Consider the following 11,559-nt stretch of genomic DNA (forward strand, 5'->3'; position numbering starts at 1 on the left):
CATGTACCCACACCTCTGCTGCTCTGCTTCTGGGGGTCTGGGCTGTTGGCTGCTCTCCTTGGGCAGCCACTGGCAGAGGCTCTGCCGGGATGTTGCCACCTGCTCGTCTGTCCAGAGATGGCTGATATTCCGCCTGCTGTCACTCTGGCTGCAGCTTTTATATTTTTGTCTGTGGCAGCTGGCCTGGTTGTGGGTTGATTTGTTGCATGCAGTGTTTTTTCTCCCCTGACTGCATACCTTAGGCTACAAATTATACTTTGAATTTTCCATCCCACAAGGGTGCAATGGAAAGCCAGTTGAATGTAGAAGAAATCTCCCGCTGACTTCAATGGGACACTAATCATATGCCAAATCACTGATGCTACAGGGTTCATCATGAAGTTTAGCTCTTTGCTCAAAATACTGCACATCTGAGAATAGTTTCCAGCAAATTATATTCTTTTGGAAATGTCCCTGCTCCCTTATTGAGGCTTCTTAGCATTTGTGCTTCTAGGCCTCACCTCTTCTTAAGAGCCACTCTTGAGAATGTTTCTTTAGTAATTTCAGTCTGAAGAAAATTCCCCCTCCTAAAGTGCCCTGGTCTGCATTTCATTCCATTTAACCAGTGAAAAAGGTTTCTCCCTGCTGAAGAAATTGTTCTTTCAAGGCAGACATTCTCCCTTCAGTATCTTGAGAGTGGAGCTGAATTTTTGAAAGAGCAAATTTCTCTGCTGCACCTTTTGAGAGTCGCTGGAGTTTCCCTTGGGTTCCTCTCTGTCCTCCCAGTAGATTACACATATTAGTGAGACACTCAGCAATTGTAACTCCATCCTCTTTATTTCACTACTTCACAGAGAAACTTGAGGTACTGGGAGAGTCTGCCCATGGCTGAGTCCCCAGCAAGCTGAGGTCCCTTAACAGTATTTCATACTTTTGGGATTTGGTTATGCAATGTTTTTGCAATGACCTTCTTGTAAAATTCTTTCCACTCTAATTAGAGGAGCATCAATATTTGTCTTCTAACATGGATTTAGTAGAGGTGTAACACTCACAAATCATCATCCGAAAACTGACAAGTATTTTAGTACAGTGACATGTTTCTAAAACTTTGGTGTGATGAGTTTGTTGTGATTAGGTTAGAGCAGGATGACAATAGAGAAATCAAACACATTTAGGTGGGAATTTTTTCTATTTTGATAAAGAATAGAACTTAGAATCGCAGTTAATTCATAATGCTAACCTTGTATCTTTAAAAAGAAAAAAAAAAAAGGTATATCCTCTTTGCAAACAATTGTAATGAGGTTTGAGACTTTCAGTTGTTACAAGAAAAAAAATATATAGCAATTGAACATAACAAAGGTGATCTATGCTAAATCAATTTTATGTTCATAAAAGCCATTAATGGATGGTCATTGTTAAACTTCCAGCAAAAAATGGCATGGGCTTTTGGCTTCTGCTTTATTTCTTGGGGTACACACATGTCTCAGGGTCATGAGTTTTAAAAGCTTTCAAGGGGCTTGTGCTGATTGTCCTTCATGAGGTCCAGTTGCAAAAAATGTACTGACTGTGTCAACATTCATTTATTTCCTATCATGCTAAGGTTTCGTTTGGGGCTTTTTTGCTTGAGAGTTGGGTTGCAGTTTTTTTGCACTGCAAGGTTTACCTGGAACATTTACTAATTTTTTAAAAAGTGTGGTAGTGACTATGGTGTCAGGTCAAAGTTCCAAATTACATCCATTTTTTTAAGATAGGAAGCACATTAAGAAATTAAGCTTCTACAATTGGTCTGTTCTGAAGCTGATCTGGAGAGGAAAGTTACCCATGGAATTGGCCTACAGATGTCTCTAATTTCTGGAGTTTCTGCAGAGTGTGTGACTTCTTTGGCAGTTACAGTTTGAATGTGCTACCTCAGGAGAAAAGGGCCAGCTCTGCCAGTTCTCTGAGACATTGGCTGGGAATCCTGTGCACACAAGCTCTGGTTCGTCCATGCCAGTCAAGAGAAAAACACTTCTCAGACTAGACTAAGGAAATAGGATGAAGAAATTAAAAACGGAATTTACTGAGTTGAAAAAACAAAAACCCCAAAACAGTTTGTTGAACCTATTCTGATTCATAAAGCTCCTAAAATGTAATGAGCGACAGAAGGATAGAAAATCAAAGTCCCTTTATTTACAAAAGGTTGACTTTATCACTTGAAAAGTACATGAAGTTCAGTGTAATCAGAGTCAGGTTTAAAACAGTTAATGTGGATGTGCTAATAGAAAACCAAACTTCCTGAAATTGTTCTTTTTCAAAAGCAAACTGCCCCCAAAATATTGATTCAATACTTAAGGGAAAATATGGAATTCTGAAAAGCTGATCATGTTCACAGGCTGTTTTAACCAAAGGGGTTAGTATTCCCCTTATTTTCTAGATATTCCCACAATGAAATGAGTAGAAAACAGAAGTGCACTACCATCATTGATGAATGAGAAAGAAAATCAAAAGTAGGGCAAGAAGTCTTATGCACAATTGATAAAAATGTACCTGCTTCACCCAACACTTCACTGTTGACTTTACATAATGTGGAAAACAATCATAACAGAAATAGTAATATACACTAGCAGTAACAGAAAGCAGCACAAATTGAGTGCAAACAACATGAAAAAAGAAAGTCACCAGTCCATTTAGTCAATAAAGATCAGAATTTTCAAGGACCATGCTCGAATCCCTGTTATTAATCAGGCTCCCAATTTACAACAGATGATATTGTGCAGCTGGTGATTGATAATCCTTCCAGGCATAATGTCAGTTCTTCCTTGAACCATGAAGACACAGCTTGTGTGGGTTTGAGATCTCATAGATTGGTGAGCTCCACAGTTCACCAGCTGCCCAAATTACTTTCTATTGAAAAAAATGCTTTTATTTGGGTAAGGGGGGGAACGAATTCATAATATTCCTCTGCTCTTTTTTTTTCTTTGGAGATGTGGAGGTAAATTTGCAACACATTGAACATAAAAGTGAAAGCTATTAGAAGCAATAATGTTGCTAGAAACCAAACATCTGTCACTCATGCAGATATCATCCTGTAAACCCATCTATCTATATCTAGTTTCCCTCCTGATTGTATCGGGGTGGAAAGACAGTGATTTGAGGACAGACGTCCAAGCTGGAGCAGAGCTATGCATATTTGTATTTTTTTACAGGGCCTCATCACTCCTAAAAGATGTAAATTTTAAAATTTGCTTTCATTGAGAAAAGAAATTATGAGGAAAAGTTTGTTACCTTGGAACAGAGAGTCAAAGTTATCGTGGGACTCTGGCTTTCATAAAAATTTTACCAAGTTTTTAAATTGTCTAATGAAAAAAGAGCATGAATAATTTAAATGGAGACTGCATTTTCTATATTAGAACCATACTATACCAATACAACAGAAGAGACAACACTTGAGACAGCTTAACTTAATCCTCTTCCTCCCAGACTTTGATTACAATCTTCAAAACTGCTACAGAACCTCTATATTAAAGGCAGATTTCCCCCTATCTTTCTAAAAAATTGTTGTTAGATTATTGGAATGCAGCCTTAATAATTTTAATCAACGAGATTTTAACTTTTGTATGTGACCTCAGCAATATCATGAAAATTGGATAATTATTTAAGCTTTTAGATATAGACCACTGGAGAATTTTGCATTCCAAGAAATTAAACCCTTTCTATGTAATTTTTTAAAACTTTTTTTTTCATCAATTATAACAAATTAATTTCCAATTCTGACAGGTCTGTGAAGAATCAGAAAGTTTGGTTTGTGGTAGGGGCATGGCAATCCAAATACTTACACTTTTAGTCCTATTTGACCATATCTATATTTTCTTTACAGTGTACAGATGTAACAGGTCACATTTCCCCCATAAACAAAGCTTTCTGCCCATAGATCTGCAATGTAGGCAAAATATGATCCTCTGCCAATAAAACCAGGCTCTCTCTTGAATGATACCAATCTGTAAGTTGGCATTTTGCGTTACGTGCTTATTTGTCAAGCAGTAAATTGATTTGTTCAAGAGAGAAAGAGAATAATGTGCAACCTAATAATCCTGAACTACTGTAGGATATGACAGAAAGGTTTAGGTGCTTATTTTCCAAAGGCCGTGTGCTCATTTTAAATCAGTGCTCTTTGATCTGAAATAAAAAAGAAGGTGAAAGAAAGGCAATTTCTATCTGATCAGTGTTTCCCTATCCTGGGCCGTCTAATCTGGTGTCCATCATGTAATGCATGTCCATCAGCCTGATCAGATGACTTCTTTCAAAACTTCATCCATTTTCTCTTTCTTGCTTGTGGTTTTTTGCCACGAGCTACCAGAGGTAGCCTCTGAAGAGCAGAGAGAAAAAGGTGAAGTGCAGGTGAATATCTGGGGAAGGATCTCTGGACGGAGTTTTTTACAAGGCAGGAGAGAAAGAGGAAAAAAATTTACTAAATAAAAGTAATGCCTAATCATTTTTAATTAGCATTAAATTAGAGATGTAATCTTTATACAGTGAACCAGAATATATATTAAGTATTTGCCCAAGAAACTGGACCAACAAATATTCATAACTAGAGCTGGCTATACTTATTGTGATAACCACTGATTCTGTGATAACAATGCTTGTTTTCATAGAAATGAAAAGCTTCTGTCTTGAACAGTTTTTCATTTTGAAGCCTGTGTTACCTTAAATCAGGTACTAAATGACTAGTGTCTGATTTTCCCATAGTAATAATAAAGCAGCCTCCCCCAGTGGCTTCCTTCTCCCCAGACCTCACTGATTTATGGCCAGCTCTGGAGCACCAGTTTCTGTCATGTCTATTGCTTATTTTATTTCTTTTAAATTATTGTTCCTGTTGTGATAGAGCACAGAGTATCTTGTTGCAAACCCTATGGGCACTGGTTGAAAAAATAGAAGAGTTCCCTTTCCTTATCAAGTTTAAAATTACTCCATCTGAAGATAGAAACTATGTGAGAAAAACTAAAGCTATTGCAAGAAATAACAGCATAATAGTGAAATGATTATGCTTCCCATCAGAGAGGTGGTCCAAAATGTGAAAATGTCATCAAGTATCTTGGGAAAGACATTTTTTGAAATTACAGCCAGATCTACACTTCAGCCAACAGAACAAGCAAAATGAGATGTACTCTGGCTCTTTATACAGAGAAAAATGGAGAAGTATCTGCTAGTCTGAGGTAGAAATTTTGGAACTGCAATTTTGTGATTGAATTAAACTGTTCCCATTCCTAATTTTATTACAGACTTTGTCAGAGGAATGGCTAAATGTCTGCTCATTAGTCCTGATTTCTATCTCAGGGGACTTTTATCATCATTAGTGTTAATTCTATTAAATTAATTGAGAGGTTGTTATTTTCATATATGAATGGTGTGTATTTTTGATTGACTAGTCAATGACAAGTCTCTTTTCATTTTCTACTATAATAAGGCTATGAAAAAGAAAAGAAGTGGAATAGTTGGGCAATTAAGTTATACAATAATGACAAGGTCAGGGCAAAGTACATTGTGGTAGTTTACAAGTTACTAAGGCATTTGAGTTTTCAAGTTCCTTACAGAAATTGTAATGAAAATAAAAAGTGACACATGAATCCATTAACATGACAGCACAATAAAAGGAAGGAGAAATAATTTTAAGCATACAAGTATACATCAAAATAGTTTGAAGGGATCAGAGACAAACCACAAGAGAATTCTGACTCTTTCCAAAAAAAGACAATACACCACAGAATACATACATTTGCCATTCCCTCCTAAACCCATGTCATTCCCAGTTGGTTTCCTGTATTTCAGGAATGTTTTTCCTTGTTTTATCTTTTCGATCTGCCCTACCTCTGAGTAAGACCTCTGAGTCATGCAAAGATGGTTCTATTCATTGAAGTCTTGATGTTGGTGTAATGAATGTGCTGCTTTGCCAAGAAAAGAGCAGCTCTCATAAAAAATGTGTGAAGCTGAGCCAGTAAAAAGTGACACATTTATAAATATGGAACAATGTAGTCGTATTAAACCTACGCCTGCAAACATCCTGCATATTGCATCACTCTGGTTGATCTGCTTTACCCAATAGACTTATGGAATTCATTTGCTGAAAAAGAAAGAGCTGGGCTCCTGTCTTAAAGTTTAGCAGAGGCAAAAAAGTTTGGAGGAGGAGAGTTGCACCACTAGCTGTTTGCAGCATTTTTTGTGGCTAAGGTGGCAAGCAAAGGTGTTACAAAACAATCATTTGTTCTGTTTCGCCTTTATAAAATAAGACAAAAATATTACTTCACCTGAATATGTCATCAAATGATGTAAATGATCTCTTCAAACACCTGGGGTACTCTAGGCTTTCTAACAAAAAAAATAAGTATTGTCATCATTTATCTTGCACAGTACCTGCACAGGAAGCTCCTGTGAATGGATGACAAAGATCTTGCCTTAATGTATTAAATGCATGGTCAAAAAAGATAAAAGGTGGGCTTCATGCTGACTTTCCCTGAGAACTTTGCTTCGAATGAAGGTGATCCCTAAGACACATAGGAAGTTAAGAGCTCTTTTAAAGTCTGCTGAATGGGAGAGATCCTTCTGAGTCTCCTGTGCTCTACCTGCACAGGTCACTCTGCACCTGGCCAGAACCTTCCTTTTGGGCCCACCCTGCAGTGTTCCCAATGACTGTGGGTGGCACAGCACTGCCTACATCAAAGAAATCTCCAGCTGTCCTGTTAAAATCTGTCTTCAATCTCTTGGCACTTATGGCAGTGTAGAAAGGAGACAGGGTCAAACCTCAACACTTCACTGCAGAATATTCTCACAGTGATGCTCGGTTTATGCAGATACAGCAGATTCACCTGGGGACCTTAGATTATTTTGCAAATCTAGAGTGAAACAAACTGTTCTATTTGCAGATCTTGACTCCATCTGATGCAGATAGGTTCTGCTCTAGCTCAAGCTCCCAAAGGGATCTCATGTCTGCTTTTGCAAGGGAACCTCTGTTCTTGCACAGAGCATGGTGACTGCTCAAAACAACCATTGTTTTAGCAATACTCTGGACTAATATAATCATTTTTCCAACACCATTACTCTTTGGATGCCTAATGTAAATGTAACAAATTAGCCTTACTGCTACCATTGCAATGTTAATTTAACAGAATGCACAGCTTTCTGCCAGCTGAGTCTGTAACATCCCATCCAGCTGACACATTAGGGTGGCAGGTTTCAGACTCTTCAGTTATCTCCTGTTCTTGTGATAGCAAATTTTGCAGGATTTTGACACCTTGTCTTTCAGTTTCTCTCTCTCACTCATCCTTTCTTGCCTTTTGGGAATGAAGAAGAAACTTTCCATCCTGTGTCCCTTCACATATCAGAGTGGATCTCAGAGTGATTCCCTCAAGACAGCTCATGAGTTCTCTAACAAAGAAAGAATGAATTCATGTGGATTTTTTTTTCCCTGGCCTAATATTAAAAGTAGAAAATACATCTATTTATGAATCATCAGCAAAATTCATTGATTTCATCCAGACTTTGTGTGTCTTTTCACTGAACACAGCTGCTATTTCCAAATAGTATTTGATAAGTCTGTTCTTTTAGTAGATGGTATTATCTCTTAGAAAAGGATATTAATGTGCTCACTTTGTTACTCATTATGAAGCTGAGAACCTGATAAGGGTAAAGATCATCAAACATCAGAGCTGCAATAAATCTCCTCTTTTTTTAATCACCTAAGAAATTTCTGTGAGGTATTTAAAATGCATGGTAAGCTCTGGATCCTTGATCACAGAATAGCTGAGATGGGCAGAGATGCTCCTCTGGAGATCATCTACTGCAAATACCTGCCCAAAGCAGGGTCAGGGAGAGCATGTTGCTCTGGGCACGGTCAGGTGGATTTTAAATATCTGCACAGATAGAGACTCTTAACCTTCTCTGTTTGACCTGCTCCTACTTTGGATCATCTGCACAGGAAAAAATAATATTTTTTTCTTATATTTGAATAGAATTTCTAGTATTTTAGCTCATTTGTCTTGTGGGCACAGTGAAGAAAACTCTGACTACACCTCCTTTACTCCCTCCCATCAGGTATTTTTACACACTGGTGAGATCCCCTTGAGCCATTTGTTCTCCAGGCTGAAGATTTCAACCGTCTCTTTACATAGTGGATGCTCCATTTCATCTGTCATCTTCATGGCTCCTTGCTAATGTTTATTAATGTTAGGGATCTATGTGTCACCAAATTAGATATTGGCAAAGATCACATCCCAGACAAGTTCATGTCTTCTCTGGAGAGAAAGGGGCATCCCTGGAGCTTTTTAGATTGCAGAGGATGGAATTTCTAAATTGGAATAGGTAAGTTTTTTCTCCTAACAACTTCCATGTAAATGCTATTCTTAAAAAAACTATGATCTATAACCTGATAAATGAATTTGCCTGTGTTTTCCTCAGAGTAAGCCTGGGCCTCTTTAGGTAGTATTTTTATGAGTACCCTATTTGATTGTGCTTTAGGAAGGCATAAATAGTTTTTCCTCCAAACACTGTAAGAATAGGAGATGGATGGTAAAGTCAGCTTGCTGGGCTAAAATATGATTCAGCTGACAAAAGAGTTGGTTTGCAGTGTTCCTATCTAAATCATATACTGATGGCAATAATGATCTGTCAAAACATATATCCTCACAGTCATTTTCCTCCTACTCATTCAGATGTCAGAACCTAACTCAGAAAGAGAAGGTGTGAGTAGAACAGGAGGTGACAGAATTACGTACACAGCCCAAGTTTTCTGACCCTTAGTCTTCCAGATGGACACTGTCCTCTTGTAAACATTATTTGAGTTATTTTTTCATAAATAATGTTAGGTAGATGCTTACTGAATACTCAAGTGTGTTTTCACAGCTACTGGACTGCAGGAAAGAATATTCTTTCTCCCAGGCAAGGATGATAAAGAATGCAAAAAGGCAGCACATCTCAATTCTCTGTCACTGCTGGCTTCTCGAGCATGAGCTGACACACACCATGGACTTTGAAGACACAGTGATTGAGTCTGTGCGGAGTGGAGGGAAGAGACATTTGAATTCAATAACATAACATTCTCTTTAGCAGGGACTAATATAGGACATTAAAATTCACCATGGATAAGAATGCATGGTTGAATATGTTGAAGCTTTTTTTCTCTAAAATAGCTTTTATAGGATTTTTTTCATAAATAATAACAGAATAGAGCATAAAACAATGTTGCAAGGCAATGTCACTGTATGGTGTGAAGTATAATTGATGCATTGTGACAGAGAAGGCAAAAAGTATGCCCAAGGATAAATTTCTCACTAAATTGACTAAAGGACAGCAAAAGCCACGGGAAAAAGAAGCTGGAAACATTGTTTATGAGAAATATTTTATTTATATTCAAATATGCAACCACTTTTGTACTCTCACTAAGCCTACCATGCACAATATTTGCAAAAACATCTGTTTCTCCCATACTTTAGCTCAATATTCTTTATTGCTATTTTCTTGTCCCCCATCCAATCAGTAATTTTAATTATTTCCATTATCATGTACTCAGCTAAGAGTTTAGTTTCAGTAAATTAGACTGAATCAGTTTGCTTTCATTATTTTCTATTTGTTCCACTTACTGCAAATTGTTCTCTTTGGCTGTTATTAATTTTCATTAAGTTCTTTGAATTCTTCAAATCTTTTCTTGAAACACCCAGCAACGCACATATTTAAACTAAATCTGTTTTCAAAAGTTATTTTATGGTTTTAGTTTTCACTGCAAAAAATCCAGAAACCAAATCACAAACATGGTCTAATTCCTTTACTCTAAAATCTAACACCCAGTATTCCTGGGGGCAGAGAGTCACTTTCCTTCCTCATGGAACTGTTCCACCATAATTATGTTTTTTCTTCTCCTCTGCTAAAACATGATTTCTTAGTATTGGAGATGATGTCTTCCCTTTTAACCTCCTGCTGCAAAGTTTATGTATGTATGACCTACCTCCTTTTTACAATGTGGAGTGACCCTCAGATATTTATTTGGTTTTCCCAGCAGGGAAAAGTACATGTGAGGCTCAGCAGAAAGGCAACAGAGGACCCTCAAGCAGAGTAATACCCCTTCTGAGCAAACCACATGGCATTTCCAACAAAAAATGTAAAAAAGCCACGTATATTCCACCTTTTCCCAGGTGTGTGAGATACACAAACCTCCGTGGCTGTCATGACTGTTCTCCTCCTGTTGGTGACTGTCCTCCTCCTGTATGTGACTGTCCTCCTCCTGTTGGTGACTGTCCTCCTCCTGTATGTGACTGTCCTCCTCCTGTTGGTGACTGTCCTCCTCCTGTTGGTGACTGTCCTCCTCCTGTTGGTGACTGTCCTCCTCCTGTATGTGACTGTCCTCCTCCTGTTGGTGACTGTCCTTCTCCTGTTGGTGACTGTCCTCCTCCTGTTGGTGACTGCCCTCCTCCCAGAGGTGACTGTCCTCCTCCTGTATGCGACATTCCTCCTCCTGTATGTGTTTGCCTTCTGAGCTCTGTTAGCCCAGTGGCTCTGCCTCTGCAGCCTCCAGCTGCTCCTGGAGTACAGGGCACCTCTGCAAAGGTCTCTGTCCCATCAAACTGGGATTTCCACAGCTTGGTGTCCCACCTTGTTGAACTATTTCAGGACAAGGGCTCTGCGTCCCCTGCATTGTGGGATGCAGCTGTAACTCACAGCCCAAGCCCAAGGAGGAGTCTCTCCAGACCAGGCTGAATTCACATGAGGACGAGTTCCTGAAATCAAATATCTGTACACAAATTACTCTGCTAACTCTGTGCAACTCCCTTACACATCTTATAAAAGATCAAGATTCCTAGCTTAGCTGACAGAGTTTTTTCTTAACACAATCAATTTGTTTCAGTCTGTTTTATCACAAGTTTTACATCTACTGTTTACAAGAGAATTTAAACTACATATGTTGTTTGCTTATAAAATACATTTTGCAAAGATGGATCCAATAAGACTTTTGGAGATAAATACTGATTCCTTGCTTATTCTCATTCTCCAAGCACTGAAATTTTCTGTAAAGTACAAAACTCACTGCCACAGTTGTCATGGATTTCTGGTATCCCATACAATAGTAATTTAATATCTGTAACAAGAAATAAGAGGCAAAGATGCACTGAATGAACATGTTGTCAAAAACACCTCAGAAGTAATTGATTTAGGTGATTAAAGAAGTTGAAAGTGTACAATAGAAGTGAATAGCTTTACCTGGCTTTAGAGCAGAGTCAATGTTGACTGGCTGGGCTTAGCACAGCACAAGTCATCTCAGGTATATAAATAATGAATGTCACTGTTAAAAAATTATTTTCTGTGACAGTCAACAAAGTATGAAGGAAAAGAGAGAAGAGAGCAGATTCAGCAGCAGAGAGGCGTTCAGAGGCAGAAATTACTAATGTTTTGATGTGAGGTAATAATCAAGCAACAGGTCCTGGGTATGCTTGTGATGATTCAACCCAGTCCTTTTCCTATCACATTGAAAAAAATGTGACAAGGAATGAGCAAATGACAGAACTTCCCTGCAAACACCAGTGAAAACATCTTGATTGCACTTTCATCTCACAGCAC

Source organism: Ammospiza caudacuta, chromosome 7, assembly GCF_027887145.1.
Source record: "Ammospiza caudacuta isolate bAmmCau1 chromosome 7, bAmmCau1.pri, whole genome shotgun sequence".
In the NCBI taxonomy this organism is placed as follows: Eukaryota; Metazoa; Chordata; class Aves; order Passeriformes; family Passerellidae; genus Ammospiza; species Ammospiza caudacuta.